Below are 26,108 nucleotides of genomic sequence, written 5' to 3' on the forward strand. Positions count from 1 at the left end.
AATCAAGTGTTTATAACTTGTGTAGCAATAATACATGTCTTACAGTATCTTATCGCAAACTATCGAATACGTTCAAAATTTTGGCTGGTTTGTACATAGCTGCTTACTTTTTTTATCCTTAAAGTCTATAAAATAGATCCCAAAGTTGACAAAGCTTTCAAAAATGAACTGTATGTATTAATTTGTATTTATATTCAGCATCTATATAGACAGATTTTATTAATAATGAATATTATTCTACATCAGATATTTGGCATTAAATTTAAAATATTATAAGCATATATTATAATATTTTTATATTAATGATTTCTACTGATAATATTTTGTTATTAATATTTTCAATATAATCTTGGGGTGTGCGGATCTATTTGTTTATATTAAACAAATATGTAATTATATTTAAAGAAATATACAATTGCACATCGCAAATCGCATACTTTCTTTAAATGTAATTATATATGTTATATACCAATTGTACCGTTTTATTATCTTGTGCATAAATATAATAAAGCAATTAAAAGTAAACATTTTATCAGATATATTTGGCTGGTTTTGATATTCTCTCTCTCTCTCTCTCTCTCTCTTTCTCTTTCTCTCCCTCTCTTTCTTACTCTCTCCCTCTCCCTCTTCCTTTCTCGCCCCTCTCTCGCTCTCACACACGGGTGGTCTGAGACACTCTGTCTGTGTGTGTGTGAGTGTGTGTATATATGTAGGTCCGGAAGTATGTTCCGGGACTTTTATTTTTGATAACGGTATATTCCGGGACATTTGGCAGTTTCCAGGACTGTCCTGGAAAAAATTCATGTCCTACGGCAATTTTCGGGACAGTTTTTTGAATCTGATTACATATATATGCGTTATATTCCAGGACTGTACATTTCAAAAAACATAAACAGTCCCGAAACATACCTCTGGACCTACATATATATATATATATATATATATATATATGTATATATATTCATATATATAAGATATCAAATAAACTTGCATATTATTCTTATATTATATAAAATCACAATTCCTAAAAAGATTGTAATTAATTATAATAGTTAATATATTGTTTCTTTCTTTCTGTGTAAAGAATTGTTGTTTCTACGCTATCATAATTATTGAACATTCTTAATAAGTAAATTTCAAAAAATCTAAATTCATAACTTTGTTTTACCAAATATATACCACTTTATATAATTTAGAATTTGTAACAGATGTTACAAATTCTAAATTCTAAATTTGGTAAAATAAAGCAATAAACTCAGATTTCCTTGAAATTTACTTATTAAGAATGTTCAATAGTCATGACAGCGTAGAAAAAACAATTTTTTACATAATAAGATATAAATAATAAAATATTATAATTAATTACAAACTTTTTAAGAATTGTAATTTTATACGATGTAAAAGAATAAAATGCAAGTTTATTTGATGTTCTATATTGAAATTCAATAGGAAAATAGAAAATCTATTAACGGTCTTAGAGAATCTGTTTACATGACATTACATACTTGTTATGATATGTATCACGTCGTCGTCAATATTATCGTCAGTTCTGAGTGATCTGTCGAAACGGAAAGATCGCGCGATTCAACGTTTCTGACACTGACGGTTCGTAATTGTAAGCGTTAATTGTTGTTAATTGTTAGAATAAGCTGTAGACATCTATTAGCACAAAATTGCATCATATAGAATAACTTACCAAAGTAGAACAATTATATTTATCACTTTTAAATATACAAATAAAAGAAATATGAATATATCTCCATTTTATCTTATAAGGAAAATTTTACATAAATATGATTAAAATTATCAATTTTACTCTATACAGAGAAAAATTATTATTTTTATTTGGCTAGATTAAATATCATTTATATATGCTCTCGCAGATGAATATGTTTGTGCTTTTGCGAGCAAATATGTATTTTTTTTTATTGTTACTTATACTTGGTCGGTGATGTAACTGTGTTGGTTTTTTAGACTTTTTCGGGTGCAATTATTCCCGTGAGACATTTTGAAAGATATTCTCACTTTTATTATTTCTAATACGAATAATACTTTTACATATGTATATACACAATATACATCAAAATTAGTATTTTGCGGCACGTTAGACAAGTTTAATGAAAAAAATATTTCCTTTATTAAACATTAAATTCTAAAACAAAATCTTCAAAATTTTGAAAAAAATTGTGCGATTCTCTGAAAATTACATACTTGTATCACAATATATAGCTCTAACAATATATAGCTTTAAAAATAAACACAATATTAATATATTATGAGCCAAGATCTGTGATAGAAATTATTAATTTTTTTCTGAATATGTTATAAATTATTTTAATAAAATAATAGCTGTAATTGTATTTCTTCTTCTTTATAATTAATTTCCAGACAACACGTATGTCTAAAGGACGTTGGGGCGTTTAAGGTATTCTTCAGATACATATGTGTGTTGTCTGGAAATATTATTTACATTACATTTTGTTTGTATTTCTTTTTCTTTTAACAAACATTATAGGTTTTCGCAAACACTACTAAACTTTATTTGGATTTGCCATGAGATTATTACAACTGCTATTAACTAGCATCTTTATATTTATAAGAGTAGAACATTATTACGCTTATCCTGATAAAAATGGGAACAATGAGTCTCCTACTGAATCTTCCATCGAGTCTTCCACTGATAGTCCGAGAGCCCACCGCAAAAATTTGGGTCCATCGCTTTTATGGATAAATTTACTTGCAAAAGGTAGTTTATAAGTCGTATTATCATAAACGATTGTCAGCCAAACTCGTACCCCCTGCGTTATGAGCAATAAAAATTTATTAACAATTGGATTTCTAAGCGATTTGGGTCCATCGCTTTTATGGACGAAACTTGTTTCATTCGAAAGGGCATCAAATTCCCTTTCAGAAAATACCCGGCTGATTTGCCCTGGCCCCTGCAAAACCCAGGCTGATCATGATTTTTGACTCAACGCGCGAGTCAGATCGAGCGTGGCGTTTGAAATGCGCGCCGTAAACAAGGACAGAGCGTCACGCTTTTATTTATACTTTGGATACTATCTAATATTATAAATTTTTAAAGATCATAATTGTTGTTATTGTTATTATTTAACGTTTATGATATTATAATATTGTGCAGGGATTATGAATATTTTTGATTTTTTTATCCTTCATATTATTATATTTTATATGTTAATTATATACTTTTATCATTTATCATAGTTAAAAATATCATATTTCCAGATAAAAAGTATGGAACTGTCAGAGAACGTAATGTAAATTGGAATTTTGTCGAATATTTCCAAGTTTTTTACATTTTTTTTATAATTAATTGAATTTTAACAAAATCATAGCAAATACTACACGGAAAAAAATAAACTGTAAAAAATCGTCAGAAATCTGATGACTATTTACAGTTTATTATGTAACTCGGCCACGGGTAATGATAAACTCGTAATTTTTCAATGAAATAAATGAGATACTACTAACACGTCAAATGAATTTTTGATATGCACATCAATGCTTTTTACAGTGTATAATAATATTAATATATATTCAAACAGTAAGATTAGATGTTCATACATCAATTTATAATAAAAATTCAGTAAAATGACTAAATTACAGTGCTAAACAGTATCTTTTATTGATAATTTTATTATTTTTTGCATATTATTTTTTTCCGTGTAGTATTTCTTCAGCGATTTTTACTAAAAAAATCCTAGTACGTGTTAATTGTTAATTTAATTGTTTATTTTTGTTTATTAATTGTTTATTTTTAATTGTACAGTTTGTAATTTAATCTTACTTTATTTGTAACTTTCTTACTGTATAATTTTATTTCTGAAACATTTCATTCCGAATTTTTTTATACTGTTTCAATAAATGTAACTGTACCGTGTGAGAAATGTTCATTTAGTCTAACCTTAATTAAAAATTCCTATTACAAACTGTACAATTAAAAATAAACAATTAATAAACAAAAATAAACAATTAAATTAACAATTAACACGTACTAGGATTTTTTTAGTAAAAATCGCTGAAGAAATACTACACGGAAAAAAATAATATGCAAAAAATAATAAAATTATCAATAAAAGATACTGTTTAGCACTGTAATTTAGTCATTTTACTGAATTTTTATTATAAATTGATGTATGAACATCTAATCTTACTGTTTGAATATATATTAATATTATTATACACTGTAAAAAGCATTGATGTGCATATCAAAAATTCATTTGACGTGTTAGTAGTATCTCATTTATTTCATTGAAAAATTACGAGTTTATCATTACCCGTGGCCGAGTTACATAATAAACTGTAAATAGTCATCAGATTTCTGACAATTTTTTACAGTTTATTTTTTTCCGTGTAGTATTTGCTATGATTTTGTTAAAATTCAATTAATTATAAAAAAAATGTAAAAAACTTGGAAATATTCGACAAAATTCCAATTTACATTACGTTCTCTGACAGTTCCATACTTCTTATCTGAAAATATGATATTTTTAACTATGATAAATGATAAAAGTATATAATTAACATATAAAATATAATAATATAATGATAAAAAATCAAAAATATTCATAATCCCTGCACAATATTATAATATCATAAACGTTAAATAATAACAATAACAACAATTATGATCTTTAAAAATTTATAATATTAGATAGTATCCAAAGTATAAATAAAAGCGTGACGCTCTGTCCTTGTTTACGGCGCGCATTTCAAACGCCACGCTCGATCTGACTCGCGCGTTGAGTCAAAAATCATGATCAGCCTGGGTTTTGCAGGGGCCAGGGCAAATCAGCCGGGTATTTTCTGAAAGGGAATTTGATGCCCTTTCGAATGAAACAAGTTTCGTCCATAAAAGCGATGGACCCAAATCGCTTAGAAATCCAATTGTTAATAAATTTTTATTGCTCATAACGCAGAGGGTACGAGTTTGGCTGACAATCGTTTATGATAATACGACTTATAAACTACCTTTTGCAAGTAAATTTATCCATAAAAGCGATGGACCCAAATTTTTGCGGTGGGCTCTCGCACTATGAAGATAATTTTCATTTACCGGATATAGTACCGGAGCATTATAAAATACAACTAGAACTTGCAGCCGAAGAAGATATGTTCTACGGTACATCTGAAGTAAACATCACGATTAAGAATGCATCAAGTTTCATATATTTGCACTCTGATTTTAATATCACAAATGTAACATTGATTGAACATAATACCACGAATGAAACCAACAAGAATATTATACAAAGTTACAAATACATAAAGAAAATGGAAATTATCGTTTTTTACTTTGATTATGAACTAACACCTGGAAAATACATGCTAAACATGGCATTTACGAGTATTATAGACTACAAAAAGGCGTGATATCAGTACAAAATTACCTTTTTTAAAAAAAAGGTAAAGAAAGGCGCCAAGTACACGCATAGTAGTGTATATGTTGTTACCTCGAAAAAAAAAAACAGTGGTAGTATTATACCTTAAAAAAATATAAGTAACAAGTGGTAGACGAAATCTTTGTATCTTGAAAAATCTCGAAAAAACCTAAACAGTAGTATCTTCACCTCGAAAAAAAACAAAGTAGTAGTATTATACCTCGAAAAAACCTAAGTAACAAGTGGTGGACGTAATCTTTGTATCTCCAAAAATCTCGAAAAAACCTAAACAGTAGTATCTTCACCTCGAAAAAAAACAAAGTAGTAGTATTATACCTCGAAAAAACCTAAGTAACAAGTGGTGGACGTAAGTAATATTTGTATCTCCAAAAATCTCGAAAAAACCTAAGCAGTATTATTTTTATTTCCATACTTTCTACGTCAACCGCTCTCATTCATTATAACATACATGTAACAAACAGAGAACGTCACTTTCACTTTTTCGACACTGGCGGCTAGCAGCGTTAGTATCGCAGTGCAGTGCAGTGCAGTGCAGTGCAGACAAGTGTGTTCGTTTAGCGCGCTGTCAGAGTGTCAGTCAGTTCATCAGTTATAACCTATCTCGAGAGAGATACGGTAATACGCGCGGAGCGAGACCGACCGTGACTCTTTACGCGACGCGACGATTAATTCAAGGTAATTGTTTTATGTAATTATCCTATAATTATCTTATTCTATATATTACTGTTATACTTGTACTATTTTATTTACTGTTTATACTACGTTTACGTGAGTGTTTATACATACAGGTTAATAACCTATTATATTATTTTTTATATTGACAGCAGGGAGCTGATACTGAGATCAAGGAGCCTGTTCACACGAGGCGTTTCTGCCGCGCGATTGCAGCCGCGCGTTAACGTTTGCACGAGCCGCACGCTGTCGCGAGGTATAAAGGTCGAGTGTCAATACCGCGATTTTTGACGCTCAAGCCGCGCGATTGCAGCCGCGCGTCTTTGATTAATGTCTGCTTTGCATGTAATACAATGGAACTATTGCCAATCCCGCGTTTTTAGTCGTACGACTCTAGCGATTGTGGCGACGCGATTCAGAATCGCGCGACTCAACTGCTCCTGGAGCAGTCTAGCCGCGCGGCTCAGTTCACTCAATTGTATTTGGAGCAGTTTAGTCGCTAATATTTTGGCAAGTTCTACTTTTTAATTAAATTAACGTTCCACAACATGAATGATTTTATGCTGTGTGAATTGTGAACAACTATAAATGGTTATATGACCCACAAGATAAAAATTATAAAATTTTTTGAAATTTGTCTGTTCCTCTCGCAATAAGCAAATCATTTGGAGCACTCCTATAGCTTTCACAAAATAATAATAATATCATTTCTTCCTCTTCTTCTTCTTTAATAGCAAGAAGAATCATTAAAGTTTTTTCCTTCATGTTTCATCGAAAACTGCACACAGAAAAATAATCATTCTATAATGACTTTATTGTAGATTTGCAGATTAAGTATTTCAAGTATTTGATAAGGTTATGTATCCGGAAATCTACCATAAAAAGTCGTTGTAAGTATTACATTCACTCAAAACAAGATTCTGGCTTTTCAAAGACTTGTGTCAAGATATTTGAAAACTATTAGTAAGAAAATATTTTTCGTTATAAGAAAACTTACTTAAAAGAAATAAAATATTCCTTTCCTTAGCTGTAGAATAATTATTTTTCTTTGTGAAATTGCGCGACTCTCATCGCGCTTTTGACAACAGTATGCGCGACTGCTGTCGCGCGATTAGTGCCGCGCGGCTGCAATCGCGCGGCTTGAGCGTCAAAAATCGCGGTATTGACACTCAACCTTAAGGTGCGACAACGCGCGCATACGCGCGTACGCGAAACGGCAGTAACACCGTAATCGTGCCGGCGATATACTGAATTGAAAATTGAATTGCTTCGTGCTCATCCCAAGATTTCGTATCCCTACATCGTGTTACCACCGCTGCCGGAAAAGAAGGTTCTCTACGCTTGGCAGAAAGTGACGACTGACACGTTCGATCCCGACTTCGTTGATCGCAGAAGAGCTGGACTCGAGGTACGTTTCCGATTTGCAATTATAACAGTATCGTGCGATGAATGTTGTACCCAATTATAACCTCAAATGAAGTTGTGCACATTGCTAGTATTCTGATTATACAATACATTTTTACTTTGTAGAGGTATTACATATTGACAGCAGAGAGCTGATACCGAGGAGATCAAGGAGCCTGTTCACAGGTATATATTGACGGCAGGGAGCTGATGCCGAGGAGATCAATCCCGTTTACGCGCGAAGGAATTATCGTAAGTTATTTTATTATCGGTTCAACTTATTTTTTATTCTTTTCCAGTTTTAAGAGTTAGAAAAAGATAAAAATATTGTATTTTATGTATTTTATGCTTTTATTTTATTAAAGCATGTATTTTATGCTTTGATAGAAGGAACGTGAAAAAGAGCAGGAAAAGGAAAGAGCACTAGCGGCGAAGCAGACAGAAAAGAACAAACAGAAGAGACAGATTCAAGCTTTGTCTTTTAATCTGGACGAAGACGAAGATGAAGCTGAGATGTCTTCTGACGAAGACAATGCCGAAAAATCCCCGCAGTCAGAAAATGTGCAATTTGAGGGCCCTGTGATTAAGAAGATTTAGAAAAATCCAGATGTAGATACATGTTTTTTGCCAGTAGGGAAAGGGACGAGGAGGAAAATAAACTTAGGGAAGAATTGAGACAAGAATGGGGTAGAAAGCAGAACGCGTTAAAGGAAGAAGAAATTGAGATCACATTCAGTTATTGGGATGGATCTGACCATCGTCGGAGTGTTATAATGAAGAAAGGTGAATGTCTCAGTGGTTTAGAGAACGTTTAAGTTATTAAAATACTCTAGTGTCACTTTTGGAGTAACATTGGCATGATATATAATGTTCTGCTGCATAAATTAAATTTTCACACACAGGTAATTCTATCTATTAGGTTCTTCAGAGATGTTTAGAAGTTCTGAGGCGTGAATTCAGCGAGCTTAAAACAGTAATGGCAGATCAGTTAATGTATGTCAAAGAGAATCTTATATTACCGCACCATTATACGTTTTACTGCAACTATAACTGATTTTATTGTAACTAAGGTAAATATACTAAATGATAAAACTTATGAAGCAATATCACAATGTTGGCATGTTATTTTAATGTATGTAATATTGCGATTAGGCACGAGGAAAGAGCGGGCCTCTGTTCACATTTGACGTTCACGATGATATTCGTATTATGCACAATGCTTCTGTCGAAACCGAGGAATCACATGTCGGAAAAGTTTTACTTAGGTATTTATTATTAAAAGAATACTTTGTATAATTCTCTTTTATGTTTTTCTCATTAGATCATGGTACGAGAGGAACAAACACATTTTTCCAGCGAGTAGATGGGAACCTTTTGATCCAACAAAAAGTTACAACAAGTATACAGTGTCGGATAAAAATAGGAAGAAAGCTAAAATCTGATCTTAGATTCAACGAATTGTTCAATTTTGTTTAAAGGATTCAGATTCAAGGACTGTAAATATTATAACCAGATAAATAACTTTGTTTCATCGTACAATTGATTTATTATAAAACAGCTGATTATATATATATTATAATCTATTTTATAATTAATATATATTAGCTACATTGTATTTTTAAGGACTGTAATTTTAATTCATTCAGTTATGTGATAATATTTAATTCATTTACTCGATTATGTAGCTCTACTAAATAGTTAAGTTTTCGCAAACATTTGGAGGAAAAATAAAAATACATAAATAGTTTAATGACTTGAATATAATAATTACAATATGAAAATACAAAACCATACTTTAATTCATTCCGATAACAATCAGAAACAGTATTAAAATATTAATCCATGATCAGATCCTCTAACAGAAATCTATTTACAAATATTAGATGTATCATCTCTTGTCATTTCTTGAACATAACTGTACAAAAATAAATATATACAATTATATCGATTATAATCACGTATTAATATTCATAGGTTTGATACAAGTTGGATCCATGTATGTAATATTTTCGGGAAAATGGTCCATTATAATAAACTTTTTCTTAGTCGATCTGTTCAAGCAGTCAAGGAATCCGAACCAATAAATAACTATAGTCCAGACCCGAATCTGTTCCAGTAGTTTCCAGTTTCGCACCGTTTTATATTCTTCATGTGTTTTTAATACATAAATAATTACTTATTTGAAAATTTAATAATTAGTGGATAAGGAATAATCACATTGTCAGGTAAATTTTTTATTTTAAAAATAATAATTGGTTTAATATAAATAATTTAATTATTGCAGATAAACATGATTTAAAAAACATGTTGATGTTATATATATAATGTTATATATACGATATATATGTGTATTTATATCCACTTAACATAGAGAATTGCAAGAATAACATTAAATATAATAAATACGTATTTAATCAATACATATTTAATAAATTTCAAAAATAGGAGACAATAGTTCTATATTATAACTATTATTACATTTAATGTTATAGCGATTCTCTATATAATACGAATATAAATACACATATATGTATATTTGTAAAAAATAAGAGGTTTTATATATATATAAATTTAATAAAAATTTAATTAGTTGTTATTGTCAATTTGTAAATAATTAAAAAATAAAAAATGGAAATTTTTTGCCGATACTTGCTTATCACTACAAAATGCATGATATCAGTACAAAATTACCTTTTTCAAAAAAGGTAAAAAAAGGCGCCAAGTACACGCGCAATGTATGTTGTAAATCTAAAAATCTAAAATGGTAGTAGCTTTATTTCTTTCTAACAAAATAATTCACAAAATTTCGTTACCTAACTCAACCCAAGTGATGATATATGTATAGTAGCTTTATTTCTCCCTAACAAAATAATTCACAAAATTGCGTTACCTAATTCAACCTAAGTGATACGTATTTCAAAAAAAGATATGAAATCTTTAAATTGCGCCAATTGCAAAGAAAATACACTCGTACAAAAAAAATAGGGAACGCTTCATAAACTCTAAAAATTAGGCTATTTTCAAACTGCTGTAAGTCGGCGAAAAATTATCGTAAAAAAAAATTTAAAAAAGCATTTTGAAGCTTGAAGTTTCAACTTTAACGCACTTTCGGTGGATTTTTAAAATTTTTTTATTTTCTTTGTTGTACGCCTTAAAAAAGAACACATTGTTTTGTTCCTTAAAATTAACTTATGTTTGACTACTTGAAACTCAATTAAAAAATTTTTTTTCAAAAAATTCAATTAACGTTTCATAAACTACATAATTTTACCTACAAAATGCTTTTTTTAAAATTTTTCTATGATTTTTTTTTACCGATTTACACGACTTTGAAGCAAAACCTGTATTTTTTAGAAAAAATGACGTAACTCGATGAAAAATCATCGTAGAACAAACAAAAAAAAAGCATTTTAAAGCTCAAAATGTCAGCTTTAACGTGGTATCGGTGATTATAAAAAATTTTTTTGTCTTTTTTGTTTGGTGCTAAAATTAAAAATGTTGATTTATTCCTTAAAATGACACATTTTTAACACTCTGCAGTTTGATAAAAAAAATTTTTTCACAAAATTCAATACAAATACCACAAACTGTAACATTTTACCTACAAAATGCTTTTTTGAAAATCTTCCTACGATTTTTTTTGACCGATTTACACGACTTTGAAGCAAACCCTGTATTTTTTAGAAAAAATGACGTAACTCGATGAAAAATCATCGTAGAACAAACAAAAAAAAAGCATTTTAAAGCTCAAAATGTCAGCTTTAACGTGGTATCGGTGACTATAAAAAATTTTTCTGTTTTCCTTGTTTGGTGCTAAAATTAAAAATGTTGATTTATTGATTAAAATTACACATTTTTAACACTGCAGTTTGATAAAAAAATTTTTTTTTACAAAATTTAATACAAATACCACAAACTGTAACATTTTACCTACAAAATGCTTTTTTGAAAATTTTCCTACGATTTTTTTTACTGATTTACACAATGTTGAAGTTAACCCTTTTTTTCTTGAAAAATGACATTTATCGCCGACATTAGCATTAACCAATGTGCACCACGTGGAGGTTGTCATTTAAATACTGCAGAAATGACGAGCTGCAGAGTCCTTATTTCTGCTGTGACACACACACACACACACATACGATGTGCAAAATCTGACCGACAACCTCCACGTTGGTGCACATTGGTTAATGCTAATGTCGGCGGTAAATGTCATTTTTCAAGAAAGAAAGAGTTAACTTCAACATTGTGTAAATCGGTCAAAAAAAATCGTAGGAAGATTTTCAAAAAAGCATTTTGTAGGTAAATGTTACAGTTTGTGGTATTTGTATTGAATTTTGTGAAAAAAAATTTTTTATCAAACTGCAGAGTGTTAAAAATGTGTCATTTTAAGGAATAAATCAACATTCTTAATTTTAGCACCAAACAAGGAAGACAGAAAATTTTTTTATAATCACCGATACCACGTTAAAGCTGACATTTTGAGCTTTAAAATGCTTTTTTTTTGTTTGTTCTACGATGATTTTTCATCGAGTTACGTCATTTTTTCTAAAAAATACAGGTTTTGCTTCAAAGTCGTGTAAATCGGTAAAAAAAAATCATAGGAAAATTTTAAAAAAAGCATTTTGTAGGTAAAATTATGTAGTTTATGAAACGTTAATTGAATTTTTTGAAAAAAAATTTTTTAATTGAGTTTCAAGTAGTCAAACATAAGTTAATTTTAAGGAACAAAACAATGTGTTCTTTTTTAAGGCGTACAACAAAGAAAATAAAAAAATTTTAAAAATCCACCAAAAGTGCGTTAAAGTTGAAACTTCAAGCTTCAAAATGCTTTTTTAAATTTTTTTTTACGATAATTTTTCGCCGACTTACAGCAGTTTGAAAATAGCTTAATTTTTAGGGTTTATGAAGTGTTCCCTATTTTTTTTGTACGAGTGTATATACACTTTGAAAAATAATTTTGCAACTACTTTTAAAAAATGAAACAAAATTGTGTTACCTAACTCATCCCAAGTGGTATGTATCTTTGTATTCCTGAGAGTCTTTCTATCAACCCAAGTGGTAATAGTTTTAATTCTCCTTGATAAAATTATAATATTACAAAGAATTATTTTAATCACAAAGAATTAAAGAGGTAACATTATAAAATAAAAATATTTAATTAAAATAAAATAAATAAATTTTTCTTGTAAAAAACTTGGCGCTGCTTTTTTAAGGTCAACCCAGACAAACTTGCATAGGTGCATAAGCATATACATAAAGAGATGGATTGGTCTATTTCCTTTTGCACATATACATGTAAACCAATCAATTTCTTACGCTTATGTTTATGCGTTATGCAAATTTGTCTGGATAAGAGCCTCCGCACAAGACTCTCGTATGATAGCGTAGCGTAACGTAACGTGGATTAACGCACAAGAAACGTATCGGTTAGAGCCTCCGCATAAAATTTTCGTATGGTAACGTAACGTAGATCAACGCACAAGAAACGTATTGACGTATAAAGCGTCATCTACAATGGCAGCAGGAGTATACAGTAAGACACGTAAGCAGTAAGTTATTGACTAATGGGATTTTTCAAATTCAAGAATAATCGACCGTGATTGGTCAATAGAATAGCTTACTGCTTACGTCTTACTGCATACTCCTGCTGCCATTGTAGACGACGCTTAACGCCGTAACCGATACGTTTTTTGTGCGTTGACCCACGTTTCGTTACACTACGTTGCCATACGAAAGTCTTGTGCAAAGGTTCTAAACCTTAAAAAAGCAGCGCCAAGTTTTTTACAAGAAAAATTTATTTATTTTATTTTAATTAAATATTTTTATTTTATAATGTTACCTCTTTAATTCTTTGTGATTAAAATAATTCTTTGTAATATTATAATTTTATCAAGGAGAATTAAAACTATTACCACTTGGGTTGATAGAAAGACTCTCAGGAATACAAAGATACATACCACTTGGGATGAGTTAGGTAACACAATTTTGTTTCATTTTTTAAAAGTAGTTGCAAAATTATTTTTCAAAGTGTATATATTTTCTTTGCAATTGGCGCAATTTAAAGATTTCATATCTTTTTTTGAAATACGTATCACTTAGGTTGAATTAGTTTATTTGACGATAACGTATAATATACTTAGCGAGACAGTTTTAACGTACGCCGAATGTTCCGTTTCTTGTGTTTCGATGAATGAACTGTTATCGCGTATCTTCCGAATTGTTACGTGGACCCATATTAGCGCATTGCCCGAGACGATAATTCTTCTCTCAATAAAATTTCGATTTGAGCGAGAAACGAGCTTTTAAATTAGCAATAAAGTAATTTAAAATGAAGAAGAGTAAACGTGAGCTTTCGCGCAGTCGGCTCTTCGCTCGCTTGTTTCTTTATTCCGAGCATGTATTAACCCGTGATCAGACTACGGATTGGAATTGAGATTAGATTGAAAAATCAATCAGAATAAAGAAAACTAACTAGCGAACTTTGCTTTAATTAGTCGAATTTCAATCCAATCTCAATTCCAATCTGTAGTCCGATTCACGGCTTTACGGAACTTTTCGCAATGGATTCCGGCAGGAATTGTTTAGTTACATCAAATTCTCTTTTTACGCGGTTTTTTCCACGTTTTGTTCTAAATATTAACTACGTTTTTTTAAATGTTTTCTAAGAAACACGAAATAATTATTCCGATCGAAATCCATCTCGATCAGCTACATGCTTCAATACATGTCCAGATTTGATTCTCCGTTGGGTTTCTGTCATTAACATTTTTTCATCGTACAATTCCAAGCTGTTTTCGTCGCCTCGTCAAAAATCCGTGCAACCGATTCGTTTAGTTCGACACGAGGAGACTTTTCAGCGGTGCTCTAATTCACGGAGGCGAGCATACAGTATCCTTGTGACGAGAGCGAACGGCAAGGCTGTACACGTCGAATGGCGTCGTGGCCGTCGTGTATGAGGAATATACGGGGGCGTAGAAGTGACGTGCCGTTCCATTCAGACACGCAAGAGAACGACGCGGCTCGTGACGACGCGAGACGCCGAAATAGCGTCGGCGTCACTCTCACCGCGGGACTCGGTTTCAATACCGTAAAAGAATTCTCTCGTGACGACAGTCCTTTACCGCCACATTCTCGGCTCGATGACGCGTCGCGTGGAGCGATTGCCAATTTTTTCGACGGACGCAATGCGGGAAGAATGCGTCGTCTCCTGATCGACTTTTGTTGACGTTGGGAATCCGCGCCTTCCATCGATCGCGCGAGTTTCATAATTTCATTTAAAATTTGTGCAATATTGTTTAAAAATTAAAAAGATAATCAGACACATATGGCTGTTATGCCCGATCTACAATAGCAGTAAGCTGTAGTATAAAGTCTCAAGATGTAAGAAATTGACCAATCACAGTCGATTATTCTCCTCACATTCGCCTGTAATTGGTCAATTTCTTACGGTTTGAGGCTTACTACAGCTTACTACAGCTATTGTAGATCGGGCATTATACCGCGGCAATGTGAGCAATGTCTTCAATTTATAAACTAGGCGACGATTTTACTACGAAAAATTTTAGCTCTGTTACTCGCCGCGCGAAGAAAGTTTTAATTTCTTTCAATTAAAATTCTCATTGATGACCATTGCAGCCTCCGTGAATGCATCACCGCGTTAAACGATGTATTGTCGATCCTCCGATGAGTTATTGACTTCGTCGGGACCTTTTAATTCCGTCTAATTAAACGATCAGCACCGTAAAAATTATATCATCCGCCGTTGCAACTTGTTAGTGGTGGCAGAGCTGGTGGTGGTCTACAATTTAAGCTCTAAGCCGTAAGAAATTGACAATCGAGTACTCTCCTCACATTCCATTGTGATTGGACAATTTCTTACGACTTAGAGCTTAAATATCCTTTAAAGCAAGGTTGTAGACCAGCACTTAAAGCGTCTTACGTCATCTCGAGCCCTTTTATCTTCGGCTTACGTTTTCCGACGCGAGTGAAATCGTTCTCGTCCACGACGGTGTATAAAAACGAGGTTTAAAGGTTTTAAATATTGCAAATCTTTTCGGAAGAATTGTGGGAGCCACTATATGTGTATAGAATGAAAATATTATATTTTTGCACCCTGCAGCTGCGATTACTTTATTCCCATCTTTCCCGTACCGGCCGTGATAATTCTATCACGGACGCGTACGGCGTACATGGAATTCACGAGATTGTTCTTTCGCGGGGGTCGTTTATAAGGAAATGATCGCGCGAGTTTATTAGTCATGCACTGTTGCGCGGGCAATGACGATTCGTTTTGTGCCGTTCGCGTCGACATCGCGCCTCTCGCCCACGCGCGATTCTTTATATGAACAAATTCTAAGAGCGCGGCCCCGCTTTCGCGTGACGTATTATTTGTTTTAACACGAGAATAAGTCCGGCCGCAATCTACCGGACAGTTAAAACACGTTGGCCTCAATGGAGGATTTCCTCGGTGGGAGGGAAGTCGATTCTCTTGAATTCGTCAACCAGTCTAATTTATCCAAAGTATATGTATCAAAATTTAATCGCCTTTCTGCATCTTTCTGTTCTTTTTTTTCTTAAAAAGAAATGGGTGATTATTAATACATTAATGACTAAATACATCAATTAAATATTTTAAAATTATTTTAAACGATTAGACAGGGCAATCCTCCTTGGGAATTTTGGGAAACGAAGTTATGCCGAACTTTCGTTTACGTCAATCAACGGCATTCGGTAAACGACAAAAAAAAAACGATCGTGCTCTTTCGCGCGGGATGTAGGCGGTGACGCTGCCCCAATTCGCGTCCTGACGGACGCTTTTCGCTAACGACGCTGCCGCGTATTCGGCGATTAAATGTCTAATTAAATTTAGGGTCTTCATCGTGCGTGTCAAATAGCTCGCGAACGTCCGCCCGCCGCGAAACGGCGAAACGGCGCACGGTGTACGGCGCCGGCGCCCGGCGCCGAGCAACCGACCGACCGCGAGGCGAGCCGAGCGCGGCCGAGCGCGGCCGAACACCCACGAGCGGCCTCGCCGGCGTCGCCGGATATTTAAGGGGCCGCCGGCGAGCCGCCGCCGCTCACTTACTCTTTGGACGGGAACGAGACACGGTTTGCGAGTCACGCGCGAGTATCGAATATCCCAGTATACACCGGTTTCCCTAGATTCGCGATCGAAATTCGTGCTTCGACGGGCGCGCGAAGGGTCCTCGTCAAGTGATACATATACATATACACACAGTGTACAAAAGAGAGTGCTGCCCGGGGCGAGAAACATGGCCGACAGTGGTATCAAGCGCAACATTCCCATCAAACTCGGTGACTTCAGCGTGATCGACACCGAGTTCTCCAACATACGCGAGCGTTTCGACGCCGAGATGAGGAAGATGGAGGACGAGATGTCGCGGTTCCGCAGCGAGCTGATGAACCGCGAGAGCAACAACTTCTTCAAGAGCACCACCAGGTACGTCAACCCCCGTGTGTTTTCTCTCTTTCTCTCTCTCTCTCTCTCCTTCTCTTTCTCTTTCTCGCGAGACGCCTAGCCTTTCAGAACCACACCGGTTACGTGGTTTCTCTCGCGCGCGTCTGCCTACGTGTAAATTTGTAAATTCGTTGTTTTATACATCGACAGTTCGCAAAGCTTTCGTTTCCCATTGGCCGACAGTTCGAACGCTCGCTTACGTCGGTGATTGATATTTGATATACGGGGTGTTTACAAGCGCGACGCCGGCACCGGTGGTATTGTATTGTGTCCTTCGAGTTCGAGGAATTATACGTGAGCGGAAATTACTGTGCACGACGCGTGCATCGGCGCGCGGAGAAAGATCAATAAGGATTATCGTGGGTCGCGGGTAATACTGTTGACATTGGAGGTATCGATCCTTCAAAACGTACGAATGAATCTAATTTATTTGATCTGTCGTAGCTGCGACGCGCGAGAGAGTGACCCTCGTATCCTCGTACTTACCCTTGAATTCTTTCTCTCATTTTCGCTCGATCGTATCGATATGCTCGCAAGATTTTACGTTCGCTTTATTTCCGATGCTCTTTCACGAGGAATTTTATTATTTTGCTTGGTGCGGCAAGGTCCGGCATTGAAATTACTCGCGATCGAAGATCACCGACGATTATTATTAACGGCCGGAAGTTTACGTATCGATGTGTCTGGAAGAAAATGTTTCTTTTCGCGATAGAGATACCGTCGGTCGCGTCAATATTTTGTTGCTACGAGTTCCGTTTCGCAACTCGACAGTCGAGAGATTAGCAATCTACCGATCGATCGTACGCGTTATCGTGCAAATGCAATTCAACATTTCAAAACGATGACTCAAGATTAATTTAGAAATAAGGAGCGTCGTGCAGTATCGCAGATACATACAATAAATTATCTTCGATCGCGAGGGATTGGAGAATATACCGGCAAAATTTGGTGGAAGGATAATCCGCGTGGTATGGAAAAACAGATGATGTTCACTTGTAGCTCGTCGCGTTAAGAGACTCCGACATAAAACCGCTCATTCGCGTGATTAATTAATTTACGTCGTCGCTGCCTTGTCAAAACTCGGAATGTTCCGATCTCGGACTAATACTACGTTTACGCGAGCGTTACTTCTGCAGGGTAATTCACTCGTTTACGCGGAGTAAATTATCGTAAGTTACTACAAAAGTAACGCTCGCGTAAACGTAGTATAATTTCAGTAACGTTTAAATGTCACATCGAAAAACGTACGGAATAATAAATTTACTTAAGCTTCCGTAAAAATATACAGCTTTTCTTTGTCACGAAACGCCGCGTCGGAAAATCTAATAATAATAAATTTATTGGAACATAAGCTTCCGTAAAAATATACAGTTTTTCTTTATTACGAAACCATTGGTGACCGTCGCAAGAACGAGTTGCAGAGGCGATTTCGCGCCGTGGATTTTTTCCGTGGGGAGCACGCGATTCGGTCGCCGCCGCAACGATTCGCAGATTGGCTCTGCATTTTTGCATCGATACAGCCGTTTCGCGCATTTCAGTTTCTATTTATAGAGATTCCGTCACTGCACTCGCGGGGCACCAGGAGAGTCCCCTTTGGCGGCAGCCGGCCGCTCGGCCGAGCGGAGAGCGAGGCGGACGATCTCCGGCGAGTGCGTGCGTTGGAAATTTGCATGTATGCTCGTATAGCAATCGCACGTGAAACTTTCGTCGTCGAAAGCGCTTAATTATCGCGACAATGACGTTCGATCGTGGCGTTAATCAGGCCGCACCGTCATTCACGAGATACTCTCCAACTCATTTCATATACTTGGTTGCAAACGCCGCGTTGCTACCTCATGGATTAAATAAGGCCAAGTCGTGCCTAAAATTGAGCGTTTCTTTTCTGACGAGGCAAAATAATTTTCAATAAAAATTTGTCGCGTTCATACACGATCGTTTTGCGTCACGTTCGTTCACAGACCGGCAGTCCAGCGGGATGGAGACCCTCGAGGAGTTTTACGCGGCAAACAACAATTGTGTTTCGTCACATGACGGGGACATTCTTCAGTCTAAACCCGGCATACGTATTTAAAATGTGGGAAACGCGACTGTGTACCGGTACGTGTCGCTCGCGGGATTACAAGCGATGTCTATTACGCAATTACACCGCACGCGTCTCGTTGAACGCACAACGGACGCGTTCACTGCATTTTAGACGGCACAGCGATACACACGCGCGGGCGCATCCTCTGAATACGGCATTGTCGTCGTTTCGAAACGGTCAGTTTGAAAAAGCGAGACGGGAACACGGAAGAAGAATGAACAATGTTTAATTCCGGGATTCTCCGCCCAATCAAAAGAAATTCGGTCAACGTACTCATTTTTCTCGAGTTTGTACTCGTTTCTCAGAGAAACATTGGTTTATGTTGGAAATTACATTTGTTGAAATTATTTATTCTCTTGACATTATTATTCTCGTAATGGATGTGCTGCATTATGCATAATGCAATCGTTGCGTCGCGCACGTGGCGGCGCAAATTAATGTTTTTCTACGTAGTACCCGAGATATAAGGTTGATATATTTGTGATACATATATATATATTTTGTTTACGTAGATGCACACTTTTACGGTGCATCACGTTATTACGTCAACGCGGCCTTGACATTGTATCGCGTTGCACGATCGCGAACGGCCCCCACTGGAGGCAAGCACCAAATCGCGGCGCAGGAAAGGTGAGGAGCTTGCAGGGATCCTAGACGAGCGGATTTTACGCAGTAATTTTTACATCGTCGAGGCAGCCGTCGAGGCATCGTCGCAGTTTGCGCTTTAAAGCGAGAAGCGCTCGGTCGTGGCCACGGTATCGGCTCGCGCTCGCCGCCGAGGCAAGGATCCCGCGATGATCCCAGACGAGGATTTTTACCCACCCACGCATAAAACGGTCATCAAGTTGCGGTATGTTGCCTCGTGCGAATTCTCGTTCGAACGCATTTATGTTAACATCAGTTTTTTTTTTATCAATTCGCTTCGACAGGTTCATTACTCAGCGACTTGCTCGTGCAACGAATCATTTTGCCTCGCAATTTATTAAATTATTTTGATGTACATTTTCGATTTATATTATCGATTAAATAGATAAGATGTATTTGTTTCTTAATTTATATTACCGAAATTCGTCGATTTTAATTATCTACAGTCACCCACTACAGTCAATCTTCTTTTTCGTGACACGACTTGAGATTTTGATCCTATACGAATCATAGCTAGATATTTTTCGAGAAACGCCGCGTCATTGACAATAAAAGAGATTCTGACGCGTGTGTCTAATAAATATGCGCCGCGGTAAGGTGCTCGGCGTCGATCTCGGCATTCTCGATGTATCACTCGTGGGAGGTGAATATGGTCCATTACGAAGTCCGAATAATCACGTGCTCCTGACGTAATTCTTATGTTCAGGGACGGTTACCGCAAATAGACAAGCGCGGATGGCACATCGCGTAGAGTGGCGAGTCTTCGACGCGGACGTGTTATTAACGTATAGCCTGTCTACTTAATAGACAGCGAGAGATAAAGATGATGTTATCGACTCTTCATGCACCTGCTCGGGGATTCTGACTTTTTGTCTTTCATTGCTACTTGAATTTCAACTTCATTAATAATTCGATCATGCATTCCGAAGCGTTTTTTAAAACCGTGACAAATCTATTTTATAATCCCGCGTCGGCAATCTTTCGTATTGTTAAATAACGGGAGCGTTGAAACAGCTGGCTTTACATCGAATCGATAAAGCAAAGTCACTGAATTATCTTGAAAGAGTAAATATCTTCCGACATGTATCTATAAATTTTCCATTTTATAATAGGAAACTTGTGATATGTTTCCTCGACAGGAAATCAATAATTGAACTCCCAACATTGTGCTTCTTCACCTTTTTGCTTCGGAGAATACGGAGATATGCGCGAGATAAACATTTTATCAATCCGATATCGTGCGGCAGGTATAGCTTCCGGATAGACGAGCCAGACCTTCAGACAGTGCAAGATTCGAGCAGCAACAGGAAATTATCTCTTATAGACTGGGCAATAGCTCGCTAATTGACTTTGGTGAACTATGCTAAACTTCATGCTTGAACTTTCGCGAATAACTGACGTACTGTCGGCAGGCATCGCGATCGAAGACTCGAGCAACGCGATGCATGCGTGCCAAAGGGAGATTCACTTTCCGTTCGTTCTCGCACACTTTCCCACACACGCGCTGTTTTGTCTCGTAGTACAACTACGGTCTTTCCGTTACACAATGTGCCGGTGATGTATAACTGACTGCGAGTTAAGCGATTCATTGACTTCTAGCCGACCATTGGCATCGCGTAATGGCTAAATATGATTCTGCCGAAACGTACTTGTAGCGTTGATTATCTCATTCGATAGAGATCAGTTAGTTAGATATGATTTGCGACGCGGATAATAAATGCTCTCTGTCATTCGTTCAACAAGTTGAAAGATGATAAATAACAATAATTGTTTCTATCATTCTATCATTAGAAATTTATATATCATTTTCTGACATTTGCACATTTTGAATACTTTGTATATTAATACAATAAAATAAATATTAAAGTAATATATATGCTAATATTTCAGTTGAATTCGGTCTGCTAATTATCGGGAAACAAAGAAGTCCCCTAATATTTCTTTATCTAATATTTATATTCCATTTTTTTTTATGTCCTGTCACGTCACATGAGAACGAAGAATACTCGGATATGATTTTACAATTTCTGCAGTAGAAACGTGCTCGAATTGGTACTTTAATATATGAAATTGTATGTACTGATACTTCGAGACTGATAAATAAAGTTATACCAATCAACGATTTCAAGTAATAAACGTAGCTAGAAACACCAGATTAGATAAATACCGCCGACTTACTCTTATCAAGAACGAGTCCGCTCCTGTTTTATGTTAACATTTATTATAACTTCTTTCGAGAACATATGCCCCTTTTTCTATATAAAGAAATATAACGATGCCAAAATTATCTTTATTTCTTACATATTAATTTTATATTAATGATATATCTATTCGATTAAATAATGTAAGACGGTCACTACGGCGCGCAAAATAATGGACTTACCGCGGCGATGGACTGTAATTAGAGTTTACTATTTCGTGATCGCGTCTCGTTTGGCCTTTTCACTCCGACGAGTCTGGTTTTGTAAGAGCCGCCGCGCTACGGTTGACCTCTCTCGATTTCATGAGACGAGATCCGACCTTTCTCTTGTCTGGCGCAATTGTTCTCTGCCGCATTTCTTTCCCACTCTTTCCCACGCAACTTTCCTGCGGTTTTACTTCGCGCTTTACTTGCGGCCCCTTCGCGCTTCCCGTTGGGAAGTGAACGTCCCGTGACATTTAAATGTTACGAGTCTAGATTCAATCAGAAGTCGATGGTAATGTATATTTCGGATTTCCGTAAAAAAATTATAAACTGTATAATGCATTTTCGATAATAGATTTGTCGAAAAATCGCGCGTGAGCTGAGAGGAATTTATTGACGGCAATCTCTTTGTTCGATACCTTTACGCACGAAGAGAATAAAACGTGGAAAACAGTCGTTATTATCGCCAAACACGTGATATCGCGTGACGGGATGCAGTGACATTTCGTTCTTGGAATCGTTTTACTCCTGTCATAGAATTTATTCGACCATCGCGAAACTTTATAAATGTCGTACACAATCTCATTTCTCTCGAACATTAATTTCTGTTTGCGGGATTCCTGTATTATTTTTCGTAAAATATAATTTTTGCTCCTGAAAGAGCAAAATATTTCCTGAAAAACCTAGACTTACGAAAGTTTAGAAAATTTACAGTGTTTTTAAATAGATACATTATAGTAACAGAGAGAGGAATTTTTTGCGGCTTTTTTATAAAAATTTTGCAAAAATTTGTCACGATAAATCAGCTCTTTGAATAGTCCATGACTATTTACGACGTTAGCATCAGCTATATAGATTCTCTTAACTTACGTAAGGTGCAGGCACTAATTGTAAGATTTATTTCGAAGCGTAAACTTCGAGGAACGATAGATGAGACTGGAAAACAGCGATGCAGTAGAATTGTTTTACTGGTTAAATCGAAGTTAATTCTACGAGGAAGGTAACCCGAATAAACGTGACTTGAGAAATCGCGATCACCCTCGCTGCAAGTACCGGCTGCGACGACGTAATTACGTACTATTTATAGTATCCTCCGTGGTGGGTCGACGACCTCTCCAAAGACAAGGCAAGACACTTCCGGTTATCGTGATATTTAGTTCAAAAGTCATGTTATTTCGCGCAGAGCTACAAATAAATCTTATCTCTCGCGCGCAAAAGTACGCTTACGATCGATCGGAATCCTCTCGGGAGACCGTTAATAAGTTTAGTATCGATTATCAGCGGTAATTAAGTGTAACGTCGACCTCCGTGAAGAAATGCAGGTACTCGTTCGATAAATTTTGTTTTATCGTAAATGAAACGTTCTTTTTCTTTTACACAAGTATAGAACGAATAAGTTTTATTACACGTACACACATATGTATTTTGCCGAGTGCGCTTATTAATTTCTTAAGTTGTACAAATAATTTGTATATAGCCTAGATTAATATATCTATATATAAATATTTTTGACAATATTCAAAACTGTTTTTTCATCAGTTTGATATAAAAACATGTTTTAATTGTTATAGATTATTCGATAAATAATTGTAGAAAATAGCAAAGAACGATTCTTTCCAAATTTTTAGGGGATTACGTTCTTGCGATAACAAAACGATTTAGCAAGTATTTGCGAGGGACGACGCGGTTTTTTTTTTTTAATTCTTATTAATTTTTTATTAATAATTTATACAGCAGCGACCGATCGCAAAGAACGATTCTCTTCAAATTTTTAGGGGATCACGTTCTTGCGATAATAAAACAATTTAGCAAGTATTTGCGAGGGGACGCGGTTCCTTTAATTGTATTAATTTTTATTAATAACTTATACAGCAGCGACCGATCGCAAAGAACGATTCTCTTCAAATTTTTTAGGTGATCACGTTCTTGCGATAACAAAACAATTTAGCAAGTATTTGCGAGGGGACGCGGTTTCCTTTAATTGTTATTAATTTTTTATTAATAACTTATACAGCAGCGACCGATCGCAAAGAACGATTCTCTTCAAATTTTTAGGGGATCACGTTCTTGCGATAACAAAACAATTTAGCAAGTATTTGCGAGGGGACGCGGTTTCCTTAATTGTTATTAATTTTTTATTAATTGTTTATTCGGTGGCGACCGATAGCAAAGAACGATTCTCTCCAAATTTTAGGGGATTACGTTCTTGCGATAACAAAACGATTTAGCAAGTATTTGCGATGGGGGGGACTCGGTTTTTTTTTTTAATTGTCATTATTTTTTATTAATAACTTATACAGCAGCGACCGATCGCAAAGAACGATTCTCTTCAAATTTTTAGGGGATCACGTTCTTGCTGACAAGACGTCTTCACGTTCTTGCACGACACGGATAACAAAACACATTTAGCAAGTATTTGCGAGGGCCACCCCCAACGCGGTTTCCTTTCCCAATTGTATTATTTTTTACTCTCTTAATTGCTCACACTTATTCGGGGAAGGGAAAGGAGTGAGGAAAGGGGGGAGGAATGGGAGTAGGAAGGGGCCCCGACCGATAGCAAAGACATGATTCTCTCCAATTTTTCAGGGGTCCTACTATACCCTGTCGGGTCAGACGGCATTAGTTCTTGCGATAAAAAGTAAAAACGATTTCAAGTATTGCGAGGGGACGCGGTTTTTTTAATTCTTATTAATTTTTATTAATAATTTATACAGCAGCGACCGATCGCAAAGAACGATTTCTCTCAAAATTTTTAGGGGATCACGTTCTTGCGATAACAAAACAATTAGCAAGTATTTGCGAGGGGACGCGGTTTCCTTTAATTGTTATTAATTTTTATTAATAACTTATACAGCAGCGACCGATCGCAAAGAACGATTCTCTTCAAATTTTTAGGGGATCACGTTCTTGCGATAACAAAACAATTTTAGCAAGTATTTGCGAGGGGACGCGGTTTCCTTTAATTGTTATTAATTTTTATTAATAGTTTATTCGGTGGCGACCGATAGCAAAGAACGATTCTCTCCAAATTTTAGGGGATTACGTTCTTGCGATAACAAAACGATTTAGCAAGTATTTGCGAGGGGACGCGGTTTCCTTTATTGTTATTAATTGTTTATTCGGTGGCGACCGATAGAAAAGAAGAACGATTCTTTCCAAATTTTTAGGGGATCACGTTCTTGCGATAACAATACGATTTAGCAAGTATTTGCGAGGGGACGCGGTTTCCTTTAATTGTTATTAATTTTTTATTAATAATTTATTCAGCGGCGACCGATCGCAAAGAACGATTCTCTCCAAATTTTTAGGGGATTACGTTTCTTGCGATAACAAAACGATTTAGCAAGTATTTGCGAGGGGACGCGGTTTTTTTTAATTCTTATTAATTTTTATTAATAATTTATACAGCAGCGACCGATCGCAAAGAACGATTCTCTTCAAATTTAGGGGATCACGTTCTTGCGATAACAAAACAATTTAGCAAGTATTTGCGAGGGGACGCGGTTTCCTTTAATTGTTATTAATTTTTTATTAATTGTTTATTCGGTGGCGACCGATAGCAAAGAACGATTCTCTCCAAATTTTTAGGGGATTACGTTTTGCGATAACAAAACGAGTTTAGCAAGTATTTGCGAGGGGACGCGGTTTTTTTTAATTCTTATTAATTTTTTATTAATAATTTATACAGCCAGCGACCGATCGCAATGAACGATTCTCTTCAAATTTTTAGGGGATCACGTTCTTGCGATAACAAAACAATTTAGCAAGTATTTGCGAGGGGACGCGGTTTCCTTTAATTGTTATTAATTTTTTATTAATTGTTTATTCGGTGGCGACCGATAGCAAAGAACGATTCTCTCCAAATTTTTAGGGGATTACGTTCTTGCGATAACAAAACGATTTAGCAAGTATTTGCGAAAGGACGCGTTTTTTTTTAATTCTTATTAATTTTTTATTAATAATTTATACAGCAGCGACCGATCGCAAAGAACGATT

The 26,108-nt window shown here is 35.4% G+C and overlaps 1 protein-coding gene and 1 pseudogene across 1 annotated transcript in view; one reads left to right on the forward strand and one right to left on the reverse strand.

The window, feature by feature from the left end:
- Positions 1 to 26,108, reverse strand: part of LOC139814859 (uncharacterized) — a 47,643-nt gene that overhangs the window by 11,782 nt on the left and 9,753 nt on the right. The window lies entirely within an intron of this gene.
- On the forward strand, positions 5,838 to 9,549 carry LOC139814761 (protein FAM50 homolog; annotated as a pseudogene).

Source organism: Temnothorax longispinosus, chromosome 6 (assembly GCF_030848805.1).
Source record: "Temnothorax longispinosus isolate EJ_2023e chromosome 6, Tlon_JGU_v1, whole genome shotgun sequence".
NCBI classification, from domain to species: Eukaryota; Metazoa; Arthropoda; class Insecta; order Hymenoptera; family Formicidae; genus Temnothorax; species Temnothorax longispinosus.